Source organism: Arachis hypogaea, chromosome 16 (assembly GCF_003086295.3).
Source record: "Arachis hypogaea cultivar Tifrunner chromosome 16, arahy.Tifrunner.gnm2.J5K5, whole genome shotgun sequence".
Lineage (NCBI taxonomy): Eukaryota > Viridiplantae > Streptophyta > Magnoliopsida > Fabales > Fabaceae > Arachis > Arachis hypogaea.
Window position 1 is genome coordinate 77510521 of NC_092051.1, and position 24690 is coordinate 77535210.

The window sequence follows — 24690 nt, forward strand, 5'->3', positions numbered from 1 at the left end:
TCAACATATTTACACCAACCAACAACAAGGCACACATATGCAAACTCCCCGGCAATGGCGCCAAAATTTGATGAGAGATTTTATGTCGGTCTATAATTTATCAATAAATTCCGTCATGAGTATAGTCTAAACCAACAAGCAATCCCGCATCAAATTTAGAAAATGTGTCACCACAATTCAAGTTCAATAACCGAAAGTAGAACCCCGGGTCGTTCTCCCTAAGAGTTGTCCTAAGATGCACATCATTGGTTAGGAGTTCTCTTGGTATTTTTGTAGTTGAATACAGGAAAAGTAAATGAACATGAATTAAAAAAATTAGCAATTAACAATTGGAATAAGAAAACCAAGAAATTAAACTAATAAAGGTGAATGACAATCAATCAATATAAAATTCTTGGCTAAGGGTGAGAATTGGAATTTCTATCATTATAGTCTCCATCAATTGTGACAAAAATTGGTGAAGAACTGATTTTCTATCAGTTTAGAATTTTTATAAAATTAATCGCATTGTAAGTATAGCTTCTAAACCAACAGAGAATCCTTTCGTACAAGAGTTTGGTTGTCACAAGTAACAAAACCCAATAAAATTTGTAACCAAAGTATTTAAACCTCGGGTCGTCTTCTCAAGGAGTTGCAAGGCAATATGATTTATTATTGGTTATAGAAAAAGTATATTTTTGGGTTTTTTAATGTATAAGATAAAAAGCAAGAATGGTAAATGGCAAGAAAGTAAATTGTAAGGAATTGATTTAAATAAATAATAAAACTCTTGGCAAGGTATAAGGAATTGAAGTCCTATCCTAGTTATCTTTATCAGGTGTGATGAGAATTAGATTTTTGCTCCCACTTTTAATTAACCCTTACTAAATAAAGAAAAGTCAAGTGGACAAATTAATTTGATCCTCAGGTCCTAATCAACTCCTATGGAGAGACTAGAGTTATTGGAGTGCAAATTAACCAGCTAAGAATTCCAATTTCAATCAACAGCTGAGTTGATAACTCAAGTGTTATAAATTACTTAACCAAAGCCAAAAGTGGAAATAAATCTAATTTGAATTGAAATCATTTATAACAAAAATAAATCAAAGTAATCTTAATTCTGAAATACCTCAAAATATATTAATTAAGAAAATCATAACATGAATGATCCATAAGCCAAATCTGGAAGATAAATATCAATTAAAGTAATGAAGTAAATAAAACTAGAAAGTAAATTAAAGGAATATTGAACCTGTGATTGAAGAGAAATAATCCTAAACTTGAGACAAATCCTAATCCTAAATCCTAGGAGAGAGGAGAGAACCTCTCTCTCTAAAGCTACATCTAAAACCTAATATTATGAATTATGAATGTTGTATTCTGTATATCCTTTGATTCCTCCATTCTCTGGCTTATATTCTGTGTTTCTGGTTTGGATTTGGGCCGAAAAAGGGTCCAGAAATTGCTGGGGGCATTTTTCGTAGATTCTTGTACGTGGCGTCTGTCATGCATCCGCGTGGGTCACGCGTTCGCGTCATCTGGGAGTTTTCCTTGTCATGCGTATGCGTCGGGCACGCGTACGCGTCAATTGAATTCTGCTCAAGGCGCGCGTCCGCATCATCCACGCGTTCGCGTCGCTGCATTTTCGCCCTAGGCACGCGTTCGCGTCGTCCACGCGTTCGCGTCGCTGCATTTTCATCAAAACTCCATTTTTGTTCTTTCCTTCCATTTTTGTATGTTTCTTTTTTGTACTTTGAGCCATTCCTGCCTTATGAGATCTGAAAATACTTAACACACAAATCACGGCATCGAATGGTAATAAAAGATAATTAAAATTAATATTTTTAAAGCATAGGAAACATGTTTTTCACTTATATCATAAAATAAGGAAGGGAAAGTAAAACCATGCAATTTACATGAATAAGTGGGTGAAGAATTGATAAAAAGAACTCAATTTGAGCACAAAATACATCATAAAATATGGGTTTATCAACCTCTCCACACTTAAACAATAGCTTGTCCTCATGCTAAATCCAAGAGAAAGGGTAAAGTTATAATGGTGGAATCTCATGCAATGCAATCTATTCTAAATACAATCTACCTACATGAATCATGTAATTTTAATTATCACCCACCTATATATATAGAGCTTACATGTGGTTAATCTAATTCATATTTTCAAGGAATTATATTTGTATAGCCAAGAACACAAAAATCTACTCTAACATCCTTCCAAGCATTTTGTCAAACACTTGGAAGGCATAAAAGGAAAGCATCATAAAATTGCAAGAAATATAAATCTACAACTACCAATTGTATGAAATTAACAACGACAAAGTAATTAAACAATAAAAGAAATCAAACATAAATTGCATTAAAGGAAAATAGAAGAAACAAGAGTGCATCAACAACAAAGTAAACAATTACAAGGAATGAAATACTAAACTTGGAAAGCAAAGGTAAAGGAACAAGAAATTGTAAAGGAAAAGTAAATCAAAGCATGAATTAAACCTAGATCTAAAGAAGAATTAAACTAAACCTAACCTAATTCTAGAGAGAAGAGAGAGCTTTTCTCTCTAACTAAAGCATGGTGAAAAACTAAACTAATTGCTCCCCCCTTGACCCCCCCTTGAATTCTACATGTAATAGCCTCAGAAATGAGTTGGATCTGGGCCTGAGAAGCTCAGAAATTGCCCCCAGTGAATTGCCTTTAATAAGGGCACGTGCCGCTTTCCACGTATACGCGTCGGTCACGCGTACGCGTCATATTACAATTCTCCTTGTCACGCGTACGCGTCGATTGACAAATGACCTACTCACGCGCACGCGCTGCTCACGCGTGCGCGTCACTTTGAAATATTCAAAAGCTCATTTCTTCATGAATTCTCCACTTGCATACTTTTTTCTTCACTCCTTTGATCCATTCTTTGCCTCTTAAACTTAAAATCACTAACACACATATCAAGGCATCTAGCGGAATCAAAGGTGAATTAAAATGAATCAACTAAAGGCCTAAAAAGCATGTTTTCACACTTAAGCACAGATTATGGGAGAATTACAAAACCATATTATTTCATTGAATAAATGTGAGAAAAGTTGATAAAATCCTCTAAATTAAGCACAAGATAAACCCTAAAAATGGGGTTTATCAACCTCCCCACACTTAAACCAAGCATTTCCTCATGCTAAACTCAAGAAAGAGACAAAGGGTATCAACATTTATTCAATGCAAACTACCTAAATGCAACCTATCCAAATGCAATCTATCTAAATGAATGCAACTACTTGGTCAAAATAACTCAATTCCCTAGAAAACCAATATAAGCATAAGGGCTCAAGCAATAGCAGTCAAATGAAACCCACAATTGAATTGAGTTATTAAAAGATTTTACAAACTTGCAAGAAAAGAGACAATCATGGGTGAAAACATGTAATTGAGCAATCAAACCCTCACCGGATGTGTATCCGCTCTAGTCACTCAATTGTATAGGGTTGATTCACTCAATTCTCCCCTAATCATGCTTTCCAAGATTTTTTTTTCATCTAACAGTCAAAAATTACTTCATGCATGCATACAAATATCATGAGGTCTTTCCACAAGGTAGGATGCATATGGTTAAGCGGACTAGAATTTGAATCTTTGATTAACTTAAACTTCCCACCTAACCTATATAACAACCTATACAATTCTAAACAAACCTAACTACCCATTCTTTACTTTTTCACACACTCATGCATTCCTTTCTTGATCACAACTCATATGTATTGATTATTATTGAACTTCACTTTGGCGCATTTTGTCCCCTTTTTATTTCTTTTTATTTCTTTTTCTTTTTATTTTTCTTTTTTTTCTCTTTTTATTTTTTCTTTTCTTTTTGCAAACTAAAATATGTACAAGAGTACCAATGCATATGGTTAACATTTAATTAACACATGAGTATGTACCCAATTCCCAATGTTTTCAATGAAAAACTCAAAAGCCACTTTTATCTCAACCAATGTCCCAAGTTTCCCCACACTTAAATGATACACACACTCACTAGTCTAAGCTAATCAAAGATCCAAATAAGGGACATTTATTATTTTTCACTTTAAGGCTTGTAATGTGATAAATTAAAGAACAAGTGGGTTTATCATAGGCTCAAAGTTGGCTAACAATGAAAGATAAAAGGTAAGGCCATTTTGGTAAGTGAAATATTTGAACAATAGCCTCAATCATATAAATGCATGTATACACAAAATAATGGACATAAAGAATCAAACAAATCAAAGATTACAATCATAGAAAGAGAATAATGCACACAGGAATAGAAATAAGTGGTTATATGATGTAACCACACAATTAGGCTCAAAACTCACATGCTTGTGTTCTTAGCTCAAAAACATATTCCACAATGTATAATTTAAGCAAGTTCTATGAAAAATTTTACTCAAATCAATTGGGGTGCCCTATGGATAAATTTCTTGAAAATTTTTATTATTTTGACTAAGCTTATTATGTATATATACAAAATAAGAAAATGAAACCAAAATTCCTAAAAGACCTAAAAAAATGAAATGCAAAAGTGTTAGGATTAGAAATTTGTCACCCAAAAACACCGACTGGTCAGACGACCTCCCCACACTTAAAAGTTTGCACTGTCCTCGGTGCACTCAAATATGAGCAAAGGGGGTACGGCGACTTTTCGAGTTGCCACTTTCAACTGGTGGATCAAACGGTTGCTGAATGTTCTTTGTCCTGCTTCTATTTTAGCTTACGTCAATCATCCTGAACAATACAAAACAGGATAATGAGAGAAGTAAATGCAAAAGAAAGGAAGCATATATTGTTGGAATGAGGTAATGATCACTAAAATGGAGTGAGTGAATTAGTGTGGCATTGGGAAGAATGGTGTGTGAGTTCTAAGTTGCATGCTGTTTTAGAACATACACATTGATTTTAAAAGTTATGTCATAAATACGCAAAAGAAGCATGCACTTCACTCATTCTAGTGTGCTTGAAATACTTTAAGGAAACTTGTAAGTTAAGACAACCAAACAAGCAATAAGAAGCTTGAGAGCATTCAAGCAAATATTAAGTAATTGTGAATTGGATAATGAATAGACATTGATTGATGTGCAAGGTAACTTAATGAACCAAATGGTATATGAAACTTACACACCCATCAATGACTGACGCCAGGATTTTTGCCAGTAAAGAATGTCATAAAAACGGTCGCATTGTAGATTTAGTCTCTAAACCGACAAAAATCCCTTCGTACAAATGTTTTGGTTGTCACAAGTAACAAACCCCTTTTAAAATTGATAACCGAGTATTTAACCTCGGGTCGTCTTCTCAAGGAATTGTAGGGAGGTATGTTCTTATTATTGGTTATGGATATTGTAAAATTGGGGGTTTGAGAAATTTGGAGTTTGGGCAATGTGCACAGGTATATTTAAATGACAAGTAAAATAAATTAACAATAATAAAATCTCTTGGCAAGGTATGGAGAACTGGAGGTCCTATCCTAGTTATCCTTATCAATTGTGATGAGAATTGGATTCTTCCCCCACCTTATTAACCTCTAACTATGAAGGTAAGTTAAGTGGATGAATTAATTCTTGAAGAATTCCAATTCTCAATCAACAATGAGTTTGATAACTCAAGAGTTACCAATTATTTAACGAAAGCCAAAAGGAAGAAAATATGTAAGTTAAATTGAGAGTACTTATAAATAAAGCAAAGCAGAATTAAATCTGAAATTACCTCGAATTGCATTAATAATAGAAGATCAATCTAAACATAAAGAGTTCATAAATTAAATTGGGAAAATAAATAAAAATAAAGAACCTGGGATTGAGAGTCACTCCTAAAACTAAGATTAGGCGACGCAATAAGGTTAGGCGACGCGGACGCGTGGGGCACGCGATCGCGTGACTTGATTTGTGCTAGTGGCGCGAGTGCAGCCTCGCGGTCGCACAACTCTCTGTTCAAAACTTAGTATTGCCAAAATCCTGGGTGACGCGATCGCGTGGGGGACGCGATCGCGTGAGTGGCCATCTTGGGGATATGACGCGGACGCGTGGGGCACGCGTTCGCGTGGTGAGGCTTGGGCTTTCAGCACGATTCCAGCCTAACTCCAGCTCAACTTTCGGCCATGCACCCTTTGACGTCGAAATCCAGGTCATGCGGCCGCATGGGGCACGCGATCGCGTGGGAGGCCAGTATTCCCCGTGCGACGCGGACGCGTTAGCGATGCGGTCGCGTGGGACGAATTCTGCCACTGGCACGCCTCCAGCCTTGCTCTAGCGTGACTCTCTGTTCGTTTTTATTTTCTCTTCTCTCCTTGTGACGCGGACGCGTCGCTGATGTGGTCGCGTCGCGTGCTCGCTTTTTTTTTTATCTGAAAAGAAAATGCAGAATGCAGTATTAGTATGAATGTGATGCAAAACTCCAGGTTCAATATAATAAAATAAAATAAAACTCAAAAACAAATACAACTAAATAAAAAATGAAAAAGGAACAATCATACCATGGTGGGTTGTCTCCCACCTAGCACTTTTAGTTAAAGTCCTTAAGTTGGACATTTGGGGAGTCCTTTGTTATGGAGGCTTGTGCTTGAACTCATCCAGGAATCTCCACCAATGTTTGTGATTCCAATGGCCTCCGGGATCCCAAACTAGGCGCAGAAAGCCTTCAAGCAAGTTAAAGCAAGTGACAAGGCCCCAAGAGTGTTGATTTCTGGGATGAATTCCGGGGTCCCAGAGCTTGCCTTTGCACCCATCTTCTTGTTGATCATCATTTTTCCACTTGGGTGGTGAACAGTTAGAATTCTCACTGAGACATCCAAACAGCTTCCTAGACCCATTCAGTTGAGTTTTATACTAACCTTTGCATTTAAACTTAAAGCTTCCAACCATAATGAACCTTGCTCGACAATTCTTATCATTGGCCATCTTCCTCTTACTCTTAATGCCACAAAGAGCTCTAAGTTGACCATCCGTCTCCAGTAGCCCATATTCAAGTGGGATTAGAAAGCTATGGGATATGAATTTTACCCACTTGAATGTTGTGAAGGATGATGGCAACTTAGGGGGAGGGGTTTCCAACAACTTTGGCAAGGTAATTTCAAGCTCCACTGCCTTGTACTCTTCTTTGACATCTTCTATCTCTTGATCAACCTCTACAAAATCTTCAACCATGATCTGCCTTGGAGGTTGTACGCTCTTCTCAACATCAACATCAAACACCGTGGAAGGAGGCTCTGTGACTGGACTTTCCAATGGAGGTACAGCATCTCTTAAGTCCGCAACCACTTTTTCCTTTTTAATAATTGCTGCTTTGTCCAGTTGTTTAAGTATAAAATCGTACTCATCCTCGATGTTTTTCTTTCTATGACAACTCCTTTCAACTATTCTTTCATCTTCAAGGGTCTCTCCTACCCTTACCCCTAGGGCCTCCTCTAGCTCTTTATGAAGTATGGATTCGCGAAGATGATTCCTTCTTTCCTGTTCCATATCAATAGCATAATTGGGATCATCTTGCTCTTGGATTGATGGATGTGGGTGCTCTTCCATGGATGGTGGTGATGGAATGGAGAGATTATTCTGTGGCTGACAAGGAAGTGCACTAGAGCTTGAGGGTTGATTGTTGAAGGTATTTGGTGGTCTGATTTGGGTGAAGAGAGCTTGTATAGTAGAGTTTAGATCGGCAAGTGCGTTCTCCATGGAGGTTTGGGGTAGATAGGAGGGTTCATTTGGTTGATAAGGTGGTTGGTATGGTGGATGAGGGTTAGGGTCATATGGAGGTGAATGGCAGAAAGAGGCTTGTGAGTATGGTGGTCCAAAGTTGTGTTGAGGAAAGGGTTCATAGGCATATGGTGGTGGTTGTTGATAGTCCATTGGAGGTGGTTGTTGCCATGAGGGTTGATCAAATCCTTGTGGCTCCTCCCATCTTTGATTGTTCCAACCTTGATGCCTGTTCTCATTGTAATTTCTTCTTCCTGCAACATTATTGTAACCAAACTCATAGCCAAAGGGGTGAGAGTTCATAGTAGCAAATAAAAAATTAAAAACAAAAATAAATTTAAATTAAAAGGTTATTTAAATTTTGAATTTGAAAATTAAGTTTTGAAATTTGAATTTTGAAATAAGATAAGATAAGATAAAAATTTTAAAAATAAAAATCTGAAATTTTTTTTTTCGAAAAAAATTAATTAAAAATATTTTTGAATTTAATGAAGAAAGAGAAAAATAATAAAATGACACCAAATTTCAAATTTTTAGATCAAAATGAAGAAAACAACTAAGAACAACTTGAAGAACAAGATGAACACTAAGAACAAATTTTTGAAAAAAAAAATTTTTATAACTAAATAAAAATAAATAACCTCTTAATTTATGGAAAATAAAAAATAAAAACAAAAACAAAAATAAATAAACAAGCAAAAATAAAAAAAAAATATTTACAATAACCAATAATAAGGCACACGTTTGCAATTCCCCGGCAACGGCGCCATTTTGACGTCAGGATTTTTGCCAGTAAAGAATGTTATAAAAACGGTCGCGTTGTAGATATAGTCTCTAAACCGACAAAAATCCCTTCGTACAAAAGTTTTGGTTGTCACAAGTAACAAACCCCTTTTAAAATTGATAACCGAGTATTTAACCTCGGGTCATCTTCTCAAGGAATTACAGGGAGGTATGTTCTTATTATTGGTTATGGAGATTGTAAAATTGGGGGTTTGAGAAATTTGGAGTTTGGGCAATGTGCACAGGTATATTTAAATGACAAGTAAAATAAATTAAGAATAATAAAATCTCTTGGCAAGGTATGGAGAATTGGAGGTCCTATCCTAGTTATCCTTATCAACTGTAATGAGAATTGGATTCTTCCCCCACCTTATTAACCTCTAACTATGAAGGTAAGTTAAGTGGATGAATTAATTCTTGAAGAATTCCAATTCTCAATCAACAATGAGTTTGATAACTCAAGACTTACCAATTATTTAACCAAAGCCAAAAGGAAGAAAATATGTAAGTTAAATTGAGAGTACTTATAAATAAAGCAAAGCAGAATTAAATCTGAAATTACCTCGAATTGCATTAATAATAGAAGATCAATCTAAACATAAAGAGTTCATAAATTAAATTGGGAAAATAAATAAAAATAAAGAACCTGGGATTGAGAGTCACTCCTAAAACTAAGAGAAATCCTAAATCCTAATCCTAAGAGAGAGGAGAGAACCTCTCTCTCTAAAAACTACATCTACTCCTAAAATTGTAAATATGAGAGCCTCATCATGAATGGATGCATTCCTCCACTTTATAGCCTCTAATCTGTGTTTTCTGGGCCGCAAACTGGGTCAGAAACAGCCCAGAATTCGCTGGTTGCGAATTCAGATTCGCTGATTTTCGTCACTTGCGACGCGGCCGCATGGAGCACGGGGTCGCGTCGCCTAGCGTTAGAGCAACTATGGCATATTATATATTAAATCGAAGCCCCGGACGTTAGCTTTCCAACGCAACTAGAACCGCGTCGTTTGGATCTCTGTAGCTAAAGTTATAGGCGTTTGAGTGTAGAGAGGTCAGGCTGGACAGCTTAGCAATTTCTCCAACTTCTTGCATTCCTTTCACTTTTGCATGCTTTCTTCCCATCCTCTAAGTCATTCCTGCCCTATAATATCTGAAATCACTCAACACACATATCAAGGCATCTAATGGTAATAAGAGAGGATTAAAATTAGCAATTATAAGTCCAAAGAAACATGTTTTCAATCAAAGTACATAATTAGGAAGGCAAATGTAAAACCATGGAAATAGTATGAATAAGTGGGTAAAGAGTAGATAAAAACCACTCAATTGAGCACAAGATAAACCATCAAATAGTGGTTGATCAATGACACCCTTGAATTTGGGCTCACATCACCTAGTGGACATAAGATGGGCAACATGGTTGCTATGCAATGTAGGGAAAAGAGAACAAGAGGTGAAAAGTCAATCACATAGCAAGCATGGTCCATATAGCTTGAGAATTTCAAAAGGATGTCCCTAGGTAAGCTTTCAATCCGATTTCACAAAAGAACCTTATGCCAAAATGACTAGTTTCAAATATGTGTAGAGCGCATAAGTAAACAATTGATGCTCAATCATGTCTTTTAAGGCATAAGCATAACAAATGGATTCATATGATCAAGGAACCCAATGCATTAAGATAAATGCACAACATCCATCAAGAAATTGCCTAATCAAAGAAAAGGATTCAAATCACATGGTGGCCAAATCATGCAATTCCAAAAAGGTTTAAGAAGCTTGAGGGCAATTCTCATTCACTTGGTATTCATAGTTATTCAACAAAGAAACTCAAAACCAAGTAGCAAAATATAACCTTAATAATAAAATCCAACACTAGAAATTAACAACATTGATGTCAAACTAACATCTCATCAGCAGTCAGTAGCAATAGATAGCAAACAAGATTAATAATCCAACACTTATTATGAAAAATAGAAAATTAAATGAAAATCAGACTAACCAAACAACTAACTAAAAGAAATGATGTTAGATGGTGCTTGGTAGTGCTAAATGATGGTTGAAGGATGGAAAGAAAAGAAAATAAGAGAGAAGAGGGAAAGAAATGGAAAGAGGAGAAAAAAAAGAAAAGTGGTGAAACAGGGCAACTTACGCTTACGCATGGAGTGACGCCTGAGCGTGGATGGGTGAAATGGGCGCGACGCATACGCGTGGGTGGATTTTGTGCTAGAGACACAACTCTAGCCCAAAACTCGCACAACTCTCGAGAATTTGTATGGGAGGTGGAAATTTTGGATCCACGCGTACGCGTGGGTGACGCGCACGCGTGGATGGTCGAAAAGCTTGGGGTCACCCATACGCGTGGCATGGTGCTCTGTTTTTCAAAAATTTTTCTAAGTTCTTGCACCAAACCAAGCATTCTAAACCTCCAAACAGCTACCAAAATACCATAAAACCTTATTCAACATACTAGACTACCAATTAAACTCAACAAACCAACATAATCATTAAATTAAACTAATTCTACTAATATTTACAAAAAAAGAAAAATGAAAAAGAAGTTACCATGGTGGGGTGTCTCCCACCTAGCACTTTTATTTTAAGTCCTTAAGTTGGACAATTAGTGAGCTCCTTATCATGGTGGCTTGTGCTTGTATCCATCCTTGAACATCCACCAATGCTTGGAATTCCAATAAGCTCCATCATTCAAAATTAATATCTCCATGCTTTGATATCCTGATAAACACACCCTTGATATGAATTCGTATCAAGTTACACAGTATGGTTCTGTATTTTACAAGTATGTGTCTATTTGTAAATTTTCCATCTCAAATTATTCTATTCCAATGCCATTGTTAGGAAAAGGAAAAGTTAGTCAGAAATCCAAGAAGGAACCTAGTAGGGAGGACATTCATTTGCTTGTAGTCGATATTCTAAAGGAAGTTGATAAAATATTGTAAGTAATGACTTGTATGGAAATCAATGTTTTATCCAAACGTTGAGTTCTGATTTAATAAACATTTTATTTTGGGTTTTCTGCTTGATGTATTTCTGGTTATCTATGAGCTTAATAATTCAGCTTCAAATGCCAGTTCTGCTTCTAAAAATATTGTGATTGATGAAGCTGTTATATTTCTGAGCATTTCTGCATTTATTATTTTTTAAGTTGTTGTTAATGCATGTTAATTGAGTGCCAAACATAGCCTGTGATGATTCAACCCAACTGTTTGAGGTATTTTGGAGCCAAGACCCTGTTTAAAGGGAGAACCTACTTGGTGAAGCTGCATTCATTTGAATTATTATTTAATGAATTGACAATTGATAGTGATTGTTTGACGATTGATACTTATGTAAATTTAATGAATTAAATTATGATTAATTAGCCTGGGTTTATATATTGAATTGGTAATTCTTGATAATTTACATTCTTGATTGGCTAGTTTTAAACTTTAAGAATAGATTCTTAAGGAATTAGTTAATTTTAACTTGTAAGTTCTAACTTAATTTTTACTCTGATGAAGATATTGTTATGTGTTGTTTTTTAATTTTAGTTTTCATTGTTCATATTTGCAGGGGTACAAAATTGATGCCAACTTGACTGAAATATGCTAGAAGAGTCAAGAATTATAAATCCGATATGATACAATTTTATGTTAGGAAAAAGTTGTTTAGTTGAATTTCTAGAACTTATTTTATTGTAAAAGAATCTTAATGACATGTAAGATATTCTAATTATCTATATGATTATATATTATATAAATGTTAAGTTAGCGTGTTTAAAAAATTAATTGATATATCAATTATTTAATTAAATATTTTAAAATGAACTTTTTATTTTTGTAACTAAGAATAAAAAATGTTACAAAAGTAAGTAGTATTTTGTAACAAAATATTATGACACAAAAATTTAAATTGTTACGAAAAAATTTTAAAGGTCAAATATTGTTATCACTTTTGTAATGACTTTTGTTTTTTTGTATCAGAAAAATTTGTTACAAAATATTACTTTGAATTGTAACAGTTCTTTTTTTTTTTTACAAAAACTTTTTGTAATGGGACATACTGCAACGGCCCCCTTTTTTGTTACAAAATCCTTTTGTTTCGAAATTCTGATTTTTTGTAATAATTTTTTTTGGTTACAAATATTACTTTTTCTTGTAGTGTATGTCAATCCAAATCCATAAGTCCTAGCCTCCTCACTAATGGACTAAGTGAAAGCTAGAGTCAATGGATACCAATTATCAATCACTTGGACATTGGTAGCTCAAGTTCACCTAAGTTACCATCCCAAGCCAAGAACACAAAAATCTACTCTAACATCCTTCCAAGCATTTTGTCAAACACTTGGAAGGCATAAAAGGAAAGCATCACAAAACTGCAAGAAATGTAAATCTACAACTACCAATTGTAAGAAATTAACAACAACAAAGCAATTAAACAATAAAAGAAATCAAACATAAATTGCATTAAAGGAAAATAGAAGAAACAAAAGTGCAATAACAACAAAGTAAACAATTACAACGAATGAAATACTAAACTAGGAAAGCAAAGGTAAAGGAACAAGAAATTGTAAAAGAAAAGTAAATCAAAGCATAAATTATGTAACATCCCGCATTTTTTTAAAATCTAAATATAAATAAATTGTGATTTTATCTTGTTAAGTTTAAATTTTGTAATTTTAGAAATTATTTTGTTAGAAATAATTAAATAGATTCGGAGATAGTTTTATTTTGAATCAATTAATATTTTTAAGTAATCTTATTATAATAGAATATTTTGTATAATTTTAGTAATTGAAAAATAAGAAAGAATTGTATAATTTAATTTAAGTAACTTTTATTCTGAAAGGTTACGATTTATTTTATTGATTTGATATCTTATTTTATAAATTAATCAATTGAGAGTAATTAAATTAGTTTTATTAATATTCAGAGTTAAGTTAATTAATATTTTTGTGTAAATTTTTATAATTGGTTATTTTATCTAATTTCAAATTAGAATTTAGTACTGGAAGTGTTATATAATTAAATTTAAGAAATTTCTATTATGAATGAATTATGGTTTACTTTATTAGTTTGAGCTTTAGAGATTAATTTATTAGGAATGATTAAATAGATTTTTATAAATTCTTAAAGTTTAAGTAATTTTATTATAATTAGATATTTTGTAAATTGAAATTAAAGTTTTGGTGATAGAAAAATAATAAAAAGTTATATCATTTAATTTGACTGATTAGTATTGAGTTTAAACTATATTTTATAAAAATGTGATTAATATGCTTATTTTATAATTTAAATTAGAAATAATTAATTCAACTTACCAATATGTTGATAAATAATGTTCTTAGATATTTTTAATAAAGTATGTTTAATTTTAAAATTATTTTATCCTTTAATTTTATCAAAATATCTATTTATATTTATCTTTATTCCTTTATAAAAATCCTAATTTTACCCTAATTCCCCAAATTGGAACCCTAGTTCTAAATCCCTAATCAGAAACTTAATTTCCCTTTCCCCAGCCCTGAAGCACGCAGCCCACCCCCTTTCTTCCTAAAACACTAACACAAAAAACAAAAGAAAGAAACGCAGAAATGGAAAGGAAGAACAGAGAGCTTGGAATTGGAGAAGATGGAGCCATACTCTGCACCGTCCAGCTGCTCGCCACGCCGTCGACGTCGTCGGGAAGAGAAGGATGCATGTGAAGGAGGAGCGCGACCTGCTGCGAGAGGCCATGCGCTGTTGCTGTCACTGAAGCCCGCCATCGTCGTCGCAGTTGATGAAGCCACTAACGATGCCCCTGTTCGCCGCTTGAAGGGGATTTTATCACCACCATTTCTGCCACTACCGACGAGCACGAAGGGAGAGATAGGAGTTCATAGAGAACGGAGATGTGACGAGGAAAATAAGGGCTCGTAACACTGCCGCTGTTGCTGGAGACGGAGGTTGCTGTCGAGCTGCACGCCGCTGCCATCAGAGGAAGCTGCTGCTACTGTGTGTACAGAGAAGAGGAGAGTTACGAGAATCAAGGGAAGAAGACGCTGTCCCGCCACTGCTTCTGGTTTCTGGAATCGGAGAAAACGCCACTGTCGCTACTGTTTGTTGGGTTCAAGATCGCTGATGCTGTCCTGGTATTGCTCGGTTACCATAGCCTCCTTCATCCTTGTATCTGAATCTGTATCATTAACAGCCTATTTTGATTATTGCTATCTCTGCTTGCTGCTTCATCGTTATAGAAAAAATGCCCAAAAATGTTTTTGTTTCCGTCTAGCCATTATTATCGCGATTATTGATGACATCGCTGCTACAGAGAGTCATTGGCATCACTGTTGCGGTTGCTGCCACGAACTAGGAAATAAAGGAAATTGCTATGTTAGATCCTGTGATTACGACATCGAGGTAGGGGGTTTAAAACGATTTCAATTTAAGAATGCCTACAAGGTTTATTGAATAACTGCAAATAGATTTAATAGCTGTGAGTAATTGATTGATTATGTGAATATTGAATTGTGGCTGAAATTGTGATTGGAATGGTTGAGATTGTGATTTGAAATTGTTGATTAGTGATATTGATTGATTATGTGGATTGGGAATTGTTTGATGACTAATTGTTGAGAATTTCTGAATTTTAATGGGTTATGTTGGATTTGTTGCCGTTGAGCTGTTATTTGGTATATTGTAATGTTAATGAACTTGGTTGGTGGTTGATTTGGAATTGGTTTTGAGGGGTATTGAAGGGTTGGATTTTGAATACAAAATGGTTTGCTGAAAATCAGGTTCTCTTGAAATTAAACGGCAACTTTGAAAGTGAATCAGTGGCTCTATAGTGACTGAAATGATGAGAATTTAAATGTTAAGTAAATTATATTAAGTGTGATTGTTGAGATTCAATTTTGAAGGTTTCGTATTAACTGGAACATTAGTTATGATTTTTTCAAAGTTAAATCGTGGATCTGATTTTCTGCACTATTTTAAATGAAATTAGAAACTTTAAAAATCTATAACTAATTCTATGATGATCGAATTTGTGTGGGACTAAGTCTGGATTAAGCTTGGGAATATAGGGAGTTGGACTGGTGAATTTGAGACTTTTTCATCAAGTTTATGATTTATGGTAAATTTTTGAATTATGGATGTCAAATCTGTTTTTTTTTGCAGAACGATTAACACATCAGCAACTTGTTTCTTCTATTGGAAATTTTTCAGTTTGAATTTTGAAATGGAACAAATTTTAAATAAAACTTTATTCCTATTATTTTAATGTCATAAAATTTCAGAACAATTGGACTTGTAGTTTTAAAGATATGAATTTTTGAAAGATGATGCATTATGCAGAAAAAGCCAGATTCTGTTTTCCTAAATTAGTAACTTTGAGAGTTTATAACTTTTGATCCTGGATAGATATTGAAATGCAACTAATTGGAGGTGAAAGTATGTTTAGCATATGTAAATTAAATTTCAGGGTTTTCCATGTTTTAATAAGTGAGTTATGGGACTTGGAAGAGGTTGTGTTCAATGATTTGTAAAACAGAATTCTGCAGAGAATTACCTAACTTCGAAGCTACGTTACTTCTTCATTAAAAATGGTATGACCCTGGAACCAATTTAGAAAGAAATTTGGATAAGTTATGTTTAACCACATTAATTTTGAAGGTGGTTGGATTTAATTTGGATTTTATATGAAATTTCAAATGTTGTACGTTGCTGCTGTCTTCTGGTTTTAAGGCACTACAGAGCAGTCACGGTTTTGCTTATATTCCCGAAGCTAGAGTCAGAGAAAAATTGTGATTTTTGGTTTAATAGAAAGCTTAATTCGAGATGGTCGCATGGATATGAGGTTTGCATAATTCAGAATTCGTTTGATATTTTAAAAAAAAAAAATTGAAATTAGATTGCCGATGTTGTTTTGGTGATTACTTGGATATGGAATTTAAGAAAATAGATTTTCTATACTATTATCAAATGTTTTTGAGAATATATTGTTGTGGCAATTGCTGATAAGAGGTTGTGAAATGTTGAGAAAGAAGGACCCGAAAGGGTGGCTAAGTCCTATTTTTAGAGGAAATTATGTCCAAATTTTTATAAAAGTATAAGGATTTAATTAAAATAAATTTAAGGCTTGATGATAACTTCACTGATTCATTTAAGAAAAGATTATTTGGTTTATGAGGTTGTTGGCAAGGGCGTGGTCTAGTCCCGCTTGCGTATTTGCAATTATGAAAGAAAAAAGGAAAGGGTAAAGTAGTTATTGTATGATTATCTGTTGCTTGAGGCAACCCAAGAGATATTTGTTTATTTGTTTGTTGCTTGAAGCAACCTAAGAGATGTTTGTTTGCTGCTTGAGGCAATCCAAGAGATATTGTTTGCTTATTTGTTGCTTAATGCAACCTAAGAGATAATATTTATTTATCTGTTGCTTAAAGCAACCCAAGAGCTTCTGTAGGGAAACTAGGATACCTACAGCAATTTTCCGTTCCCAAGAGTATATTTCCTACGAATAGAAAGCAGAGGCTGTCTCAATAGAGCTGCTAATAATTATATGCGTATTTATTTGAACGAAAAATCGTATTCGGGAAATCGTGAACTCGTGACTGGATAAATGTCGGGAATGCAGGTGCTAACCGACACATGAGCTCATGGCCTGCACTAGGACTAGACATTCATCATATGCATCTATGTGACATTGTTTGGGTGTGTATATTGTAATTGGTTTGCCTATGTGAATAATTCTGTTTAATTGCTAATTGCTATACTTGATGTAATTGCTCTTGATTGTGTTTGAACCTTATTACCTGTGTTTGTAACTGATTGTTTGGATTGTGGTGATTGGATGTTGATTGAGTTGTTTGGGCCTGAGGCCGTGACTGGTATGTTTGAGGTCTAGTTCTGTATAAAGTATCTGACTGGTTCAGCATAGACTTAAAGAACCTATGCTTGGAGCAGGATGATCATTTATACCGTGTAGGTAACTTTTTTAATGTTATGGTCTAGTAAAGTATGAAAAATCAAACTGGTTCAGCATAGACTTAATGAACCTATGCTTAGAACAAGTTGGTCATTCATACAGTATAGGAAAACTTTTAAGAGCTTTATAAAGAAAATATAGGTCTAGGATTTTGAATAATTAACTAATGCTTTTAAAGAAGGTTAATTTTCTTTTAGATGTCTCTGAATGAAATTAACTATTTGCGCTTTATTCTTTACTTTCACGGCATTCTCGACCTCTACTGAGAACATGTGGTTTGGTTCTCACCCCCAAATTTTCCACCCTTTTAGTGACACATATTTGAAGATGCAATATGAAGCTGCAAACGATTAGTAGGCCTTCTTTAGGGTTTTAATTGCTTTCATAGAGTCCCCTCGCTGTTGTCCCTTGAGATTTTATTTTACATAGAGGAGTAGGTTTAGTATATTGTATTTGAGTTTTATTTGGTTTCTTTTGTATTAAGAGTTATTATTAATAATATTTATGTGATTATTATTTGTTGGAAATCTTTGAAACATGACTTTACGGAATAAAAACAAAAATTTTCTGGCATTTCCTTAAAACTAAAACGCGAACTCGATAAAAAGGCTCGATAATTAAGTAGTTAATACTAGAAAAGGTTACGTAATGTTCTTTCTAGTAGAAATACCCTGACTTAAGCAAGGTATTTTGCTGGAAGGGATGTTGCAAATTAACCCTAAATCTAAAGAAGAATTAAACTAAACCTAACCTAATTCTAAAAAGAAGAGAGAGCTTATCTCTCTAACTAAAGCATGGTGAAAAACTAAACTAATTGCTCCCCCCTTGACCCCCCTTGAATTCTGCATGTAATAGCCTCAGAAATGAGTTGGATCTGGGCCTGGGAAGCTCAGAAGTTGCCCCCAGGGAATTGCCTTTAATGAGGTCACGTGTCGCTTTCCATGCGTACGCGTCGGTCACGCGAATGCGTCGGTCACGCGTACGCGTCATATTGCAATTCTCCTTATCATGCGTATGCATCATGTCATTCATACACGTCGATTGACATATGACCTACTCACGCTCGCGTGTCGCTCACGCGTGCGTGTCGCTTTGAAATCATCAAAAGCTCATTTCTTCATGAATTCTCCACTTGAATGCTTTTCTCTTCACTCCTTTGATCCATTCTTTGCCTCTTAAACCTGAAATCACTAACACACATATCAAGGCATCTAGTAGAATCAAAGGTGAATTAAAATGAACTAATTAAAGGCCTAAAAAGCATGTTTTCACACTTAGGCACAGATTAAGGGAGAATTACAAAACTATGCTATTTCATTGAATAAATGTGAGGAAAGTTGATAAAATCTTCTAAATTAAGTACAAGATAAACCCTAAAAATGGGGTTTATCAGTGACCCAGAGAAATCATTTTTCCTTCAGGGTGCCCGTTATTTCTCTTCACCTCACAGGAGTTTTGAAATTTTCAATAATAAGAAGTTATTTTGGGGGGGGGGGGGAGGTTTGGGGGTTTAATAATTTTGAAGCATTAAAATCCCAACAAAAGTGTTGGAAGGGGGATATAAGAAAAGGAATGACACGAAAGTAAAGGATTATTGGCATAAAGAGACACACCCCTAAGACACAGCAAAAACATAAAAGGATAGATAAGGGGTTTTCCTACTAGACCTCTAAGAAACCTATTCTTAGCAACCCTAGGTCACCAGAAGGGATTCCCTACTAAACCTTCAAAGAACCTATTCTTGACAACCTAGATAAGAGGGCTGAAGTTGAAGAAACCACAATGCAGAATCACCTTAGGTTGGATCCTTCAATATTCTTCATGCAACAAGCGAAGCAAATCACTCACTTCATTAGTCACACTAAAAAAACGTGCATAAAGCACTAAGAAAATTTTATTCATCAAAAGTTGTGTAAATTATCACACCAAAGGTGTTTAAATAGGCCCCTAACAAAATAACTAAAAGATAAAATAAGATAACTTAATTTAAATCAGATTTGATCTTATCGGATTAGGTCAGATTTGATTTAAATTTAAAATCCCTAAAAATACTACTAAGCAAAGCAGAAGTAAATCAAATCTTCCAACAAACTCTAACAGCAAAAGAAACTAAAATAAATGCCTAAAAATTTAAAAATTAATAATAAATTATGCCTCCCACTGAATTTGAAAAGCATTATTAGGCTTCTTGCTGTCCTTACTTAGCCTAATAAGCCTTATGAGTTGTTGTCATTTCAGCACCACTATTTTTGAGATGAACTCTTGGTCTCCTTGATATCCAAGACTGGCATAGTATAATTCTTCTAGTATTCAGATCTTTGAATATGAAAAGATTACCATTATGCCCCTTGCCTCTAAAATGGCAAAAATTCCCTCCTGAACACTTATTAGCTCACCGTAGGCTGCACCTTTTAGCATGGGGACTTTTATCCTCAGCAAAATTTAATGCTGCTGCAACCCTAGTATTTATGACCTGCTCCACCAACTCTTCTAATTCTTCAACCAATATCGGGCTCTCTTGAGATTTTACCTTTGCAACTGCTGGTTCAACCTCTAGAGTAAATATATCTTCCTCAATAAATTTAGAAAAGCCAAGGCTGAATGATGGTGTAGGAATGTCATGTTTTAGAAATGATGCTGTGTTGGCAACCATCATTAATCCAACATCGGCTTAAGAGGGTGGATGACTACAAGGTGACATAGAAAATAGTATAAGAATACACAGAAAATATTGAAAAAGAATTATATTGTGTAGAACTTACACTTTAGAAGGAGCTACTGGCTCATTAGATTCTTGTTGAGGTTGTTCTTCAGTATGTTCCTCTGTTGGTGTGTTTTCAGCAAGTTCATGAGGTTGTGGAGTACTGCAAGTTTACAGAAAAGGAATCAAATTAAAAAAAACGAAGCAATTACACTTCAATTCGTAGGAAATACACTAAATAAGAACCAAATACAACGCTATTTTAAAAATACATGTAACTCATTAAACCATGCATAAATACACCTAAAGACAAACCATATATACTGAAAGTATTATTCCTTATGCATTAATAGTTTCTTCAGTATATTCCTTGTTGGAACACTTTCCAGTAGTTGGTTGATTTTGCAGAGGGCTTGAAGCTGTTCTTTCTGATGGAGGTGAAAATATTTAAGGTGGAAGTCTAATGAAGACAAAATAAAAATGTTAATATTGAGTAAACATTCAGGTGAAAATGATTAATTTAAAAAATAGAAAATTGAAAGTTGGAAAACTCACATGTCGAGTGGTTCTGATTGAGAATGAGTCTCTTTCCGAAGAATAATCATTTTTCTTGAGGATTACTACCTATTATTGCTTCTAGAACAAGAGCTGGTTAATTTAATGATTCTTCTTGTTCCTTGAACCTGAAATACACTGAAATCATCTCACCAATACACCTCAAGCATTCAATAGAAACATAAATTCTATTTTATGAGAACTTACATAGTTGATTTTTTTTTCTTTTCTTTTTGCTACCTTTCTACAGTTGAATATAAAGTCTTAAAGGGATTTTTTTTTCTAAAAAAAATATATATAGAATTAGAAGCAGAATATGGTAACACAAGAATTAAGAAAATGGCAAGAGAAATAGAAATTACATGTTATCACTTGGCTTATTTACACTGCTCTGATAACTTGTCTGTGTTTGAAACACAGGATTATTTTTAATTGCCAAATTCACATGCAGCATTCTAAGGACAAAATAAACATTATTAAGTAAAACTAGAGTAATTAATTACATTAGGGTTTAGGAAATTTTAGCAAACAAAGGATTTCACATATTGAATCTTATGTTTACAATGAAACATAGTGAGTTTCTATGGAGTGGGGCCCACCTTCTGGTGTATCTGTGGAATTTTGCTACATCCTGGAAAGGCAAACAATTATCAGGCAAAAAAACACAATAAACTTAGCAAATTACACTGAAAAGCAAAATATACTTTTGTGCAGGCTTATCATCTGTTTTTTTTTTTCATTTTTTCTTCTCTTATTTGTTATATTTGTTTAGTTTTGACAGTACATGCAAAAAATTATAATAACAAATAAAATTTTGATGAAAAAAAAAGCATAGCGTTACAATGATTGTTTCTGAATCTTACACATTATTAGAGTCAGTTTCTTTTTGGGAAGATGAATCCTCAACATGTTTCTTTTTTTTTTATTCAATCCTGGAAAAGGAAACAATCTTCAGTCAAATAAACACAATAAAATTGACAAATTACACCGATAATAAAACTTACTCTTTTACAGGCTTGTGAATTTTTTCTTCAATCTTCTTTTCTTATTTCCTCCATTTCTTCGCTTTTGACAACACATGCAAAAAATTCGGTTAAAAAACATAAAATTTTCACAATAAAGAAAAACATAGTATTTCAATGATAGTTTTTGCATCTTACTCATCATCAGATTTAGTTTTTTTTTTTTTTCAGAAAATGAATCCTCAATAATGTGCTTTCTTTTTTTCAGATTGCATCCCTGAAAGCAAAGAATCATGAAGCAAATAAACACAACAAAATTGATAAAATATACTCGAAAGTAATGCATACTTTTTTGTAGGATTGTGAATATTTTTCTTCAATCTTCCTTTTGTTATTTGCTCCAGTTCTTCACTTCTGACAATAAATTGGAAACATTCTATTAATAAATAAAATTTTGATATAAACAGAAAATATAGCATTCTAGTGATAATTTCTGAATTTTACTCATCATCAGATTCAGTTTAGTTTTAAAAAGATGAATCCTGAACAATGTGCTTCCTTTTTATGGATTCCATCCTAGACAGCAAACAATAATCAAGCAATAAACACAGTAAAAATGGCAAAATATACTGAAAAATAATACTTACTTTCCTGCCTTTCTTGTTGGTTGTTTTCTTGTTTCTGGTGCCTCCTCTGAGTCTTTTTTAGAATTAGACTCAGAGTGAATAACACTATCACTTTTTGAAAAAATATTCTTCTTCTTTTGTGGTTTCTTCTTTATCTCCCTCTTTTCTTCATTTTTTATTCTCATCAATTTGTCTTTCAGTTCTGCACTTTTCATGATGCCCAAAAACAGGTAAAATATTAGTTTACATCATATATATAAAACAAATACACTGAAATTAAAGAAAAAATTCTGTTAAGTCACCATATGATCTTTAATCCTAGTTTCTATCCTCTGAAGCAGTAACTCCCTAGTCCAATGCTGCAACCACGGTGGTCTAGGAATTGTATCCACGGGCCTGTTTTTTTGTGTGGATTCATGAAAATATACAATCATGAGAGCATAGAGGCAACTATGAACAGCTTTTTTTCTTTTTCAATATGTGCTCACTGATTCCCTTGATGAGGAAGTTGAGGACATGACCACTCCAATTCCACTCACGTATGGTGTCCACATTAAAAATCAGCAGTATGTGAATTGGAGAAATCTTGTTTATGGTTATCGACAACAAGAAGGACATATGAATGTAGAGGATGAATGTCCTCTTGAATTTCAGCACTAATCTCCATCATCGAGTCTGTCAATTGCTTCAAAGTAGTGCCTTGGAAGCTTCTAAAATCTTCCTTGTCCTCCTCACTAAGCTCTTGAAATTTAACTCTTCCTGGAAGGAGCGACCCTACAAAAGCAGCAAAAATATTTCAATAACACAGATATAATGTAAAAATACACCGAAATAATTAACATAATAGATTACAAAGAATGCAAGTATAACAGTTTATGTAATCAGTTACCAGATGCATTCAAGCCAAGAGTATCTCCTATATTTTCTTGAGTGATGTTGAATCTACCGTACCGAGTGTCCAACGTGGTTTTCATCAGATCAAACGAATATGCCAACTCTTTTAAGAGGTTATGCGGCACATTCATGGGAGGGATGTGAATCAAACCACCAAATTCCAATTCCTGGACAATGGCTTTCTTGTCATGACTCATGTTTTGGAATTTATCATGAAGGAGTCTTGTGGAACATCTCAAATCATGAGTTTTCTGTAAACAAACGAGAATAATCTAAATAGATTATATTTATACAAAAAAAATTGAGTTAGTCTAAGATATATGTACTTACATTTTATTTTGGTTTAGGGTTCATGCATGCCATTTTTTCTATAACGAATAAAAAATAAGGTTAATAGATAAGAACAGCACCAAGTACACCTCAATTCACAAGAAATACACCAAATTACGAGCCATATACAACGCTATTATTTCTTCGTTACATCACACAATGTGATTTTCAAAAAGAGATTCAACTCAATCAAACATACATCAAATGACACCAGAAGAACTATAACAAAACTCTATGGGTTTATTACAACAAAAAATGACAAAAACACCAAGTGCACCTCAAATTACAAGAAACACACTGGAAGACAAACCGAATACACCGCTATTATTTTTTTATTACATGAAATAATGTGAGTTCAAAATGATATTCAACTCAATCAAACATGCATAAAATGACACCAGAAGTACAAGAATAACATTCTATTTATAGTTACAGCAAGAATAGGACAACATCACCAATTACACCCAAATTAACTTGAAATACACCGAAAGTTTCTAGTTATATCAAGAATAGGAAAACAACACCAATTACACCAGTTGATAACACGTAAACATGCACAAAAACACATTCAAATCTCTCAAACCCATGAAAATATAGGTTAAACTATATGCGAAATAGTATGTAAGACAGTTATCACTGATTGAACAGTATGATGAGAACAATAATATGTACTTTAAAGTAAGAACACATAATGAATCCACTAAATACACAAAAATATGACTATCTAGCATTTCACGATCAAAATGAAAACGAGAAAAGTGAGAAAACTAGACGATTAGTGAACAGTACCTTTAATAATATTTTGTCTTTTGTTTTTGTGTTTCTTGATGGAGATTTTGAACTTTGCTTGTAGATTTTCTTGAGTTTTCATGACGATTTTGACAGTTTTTTCAGAGATTTTGAGCATTGTTTGAATTTTCAGGGTTGGATTTTGATCGAGGAAGAAGAAGCATTTTTCATAATACTGCTCGCACTATTGAACGGTTGAGTGAGAATGTGTTTACAGGCACCTTAATGTGAGGTTGGTTTTTGTGGGGCTTGGGCCAACTTGGTTATACTTGGTCACCAAAAAGGCTTGTATGTGTAGCAGTCCTCATATAAAATGATGGGAATTTAAAATTATAAGAATCTCCTAAATCAAATTCTGCTATTTAAATATCCTCTTTCT

The 24690-nt window shown here is 34.0% G+C and overlaps 1 non-coding gene across 1 annotated transcript; it reads left to right on the plus strand.

Moving 5' to 3' along the window:
* Positions 1–11543: 11543 nt before the first annotated feature.
* LOC112762042 (small nucleolar RNA Z223) lies at positions 11544–11636 on the plus strand. Its single transcript, XR_003182403.1, has one exon. It is a non-coding gene; the product is annotated as a small nucleolar RNA Z223 (small nucleolar RNA).
* The last annotated feature ends 13054 nt before the right edge of the window (positions 11637–24690 follow it).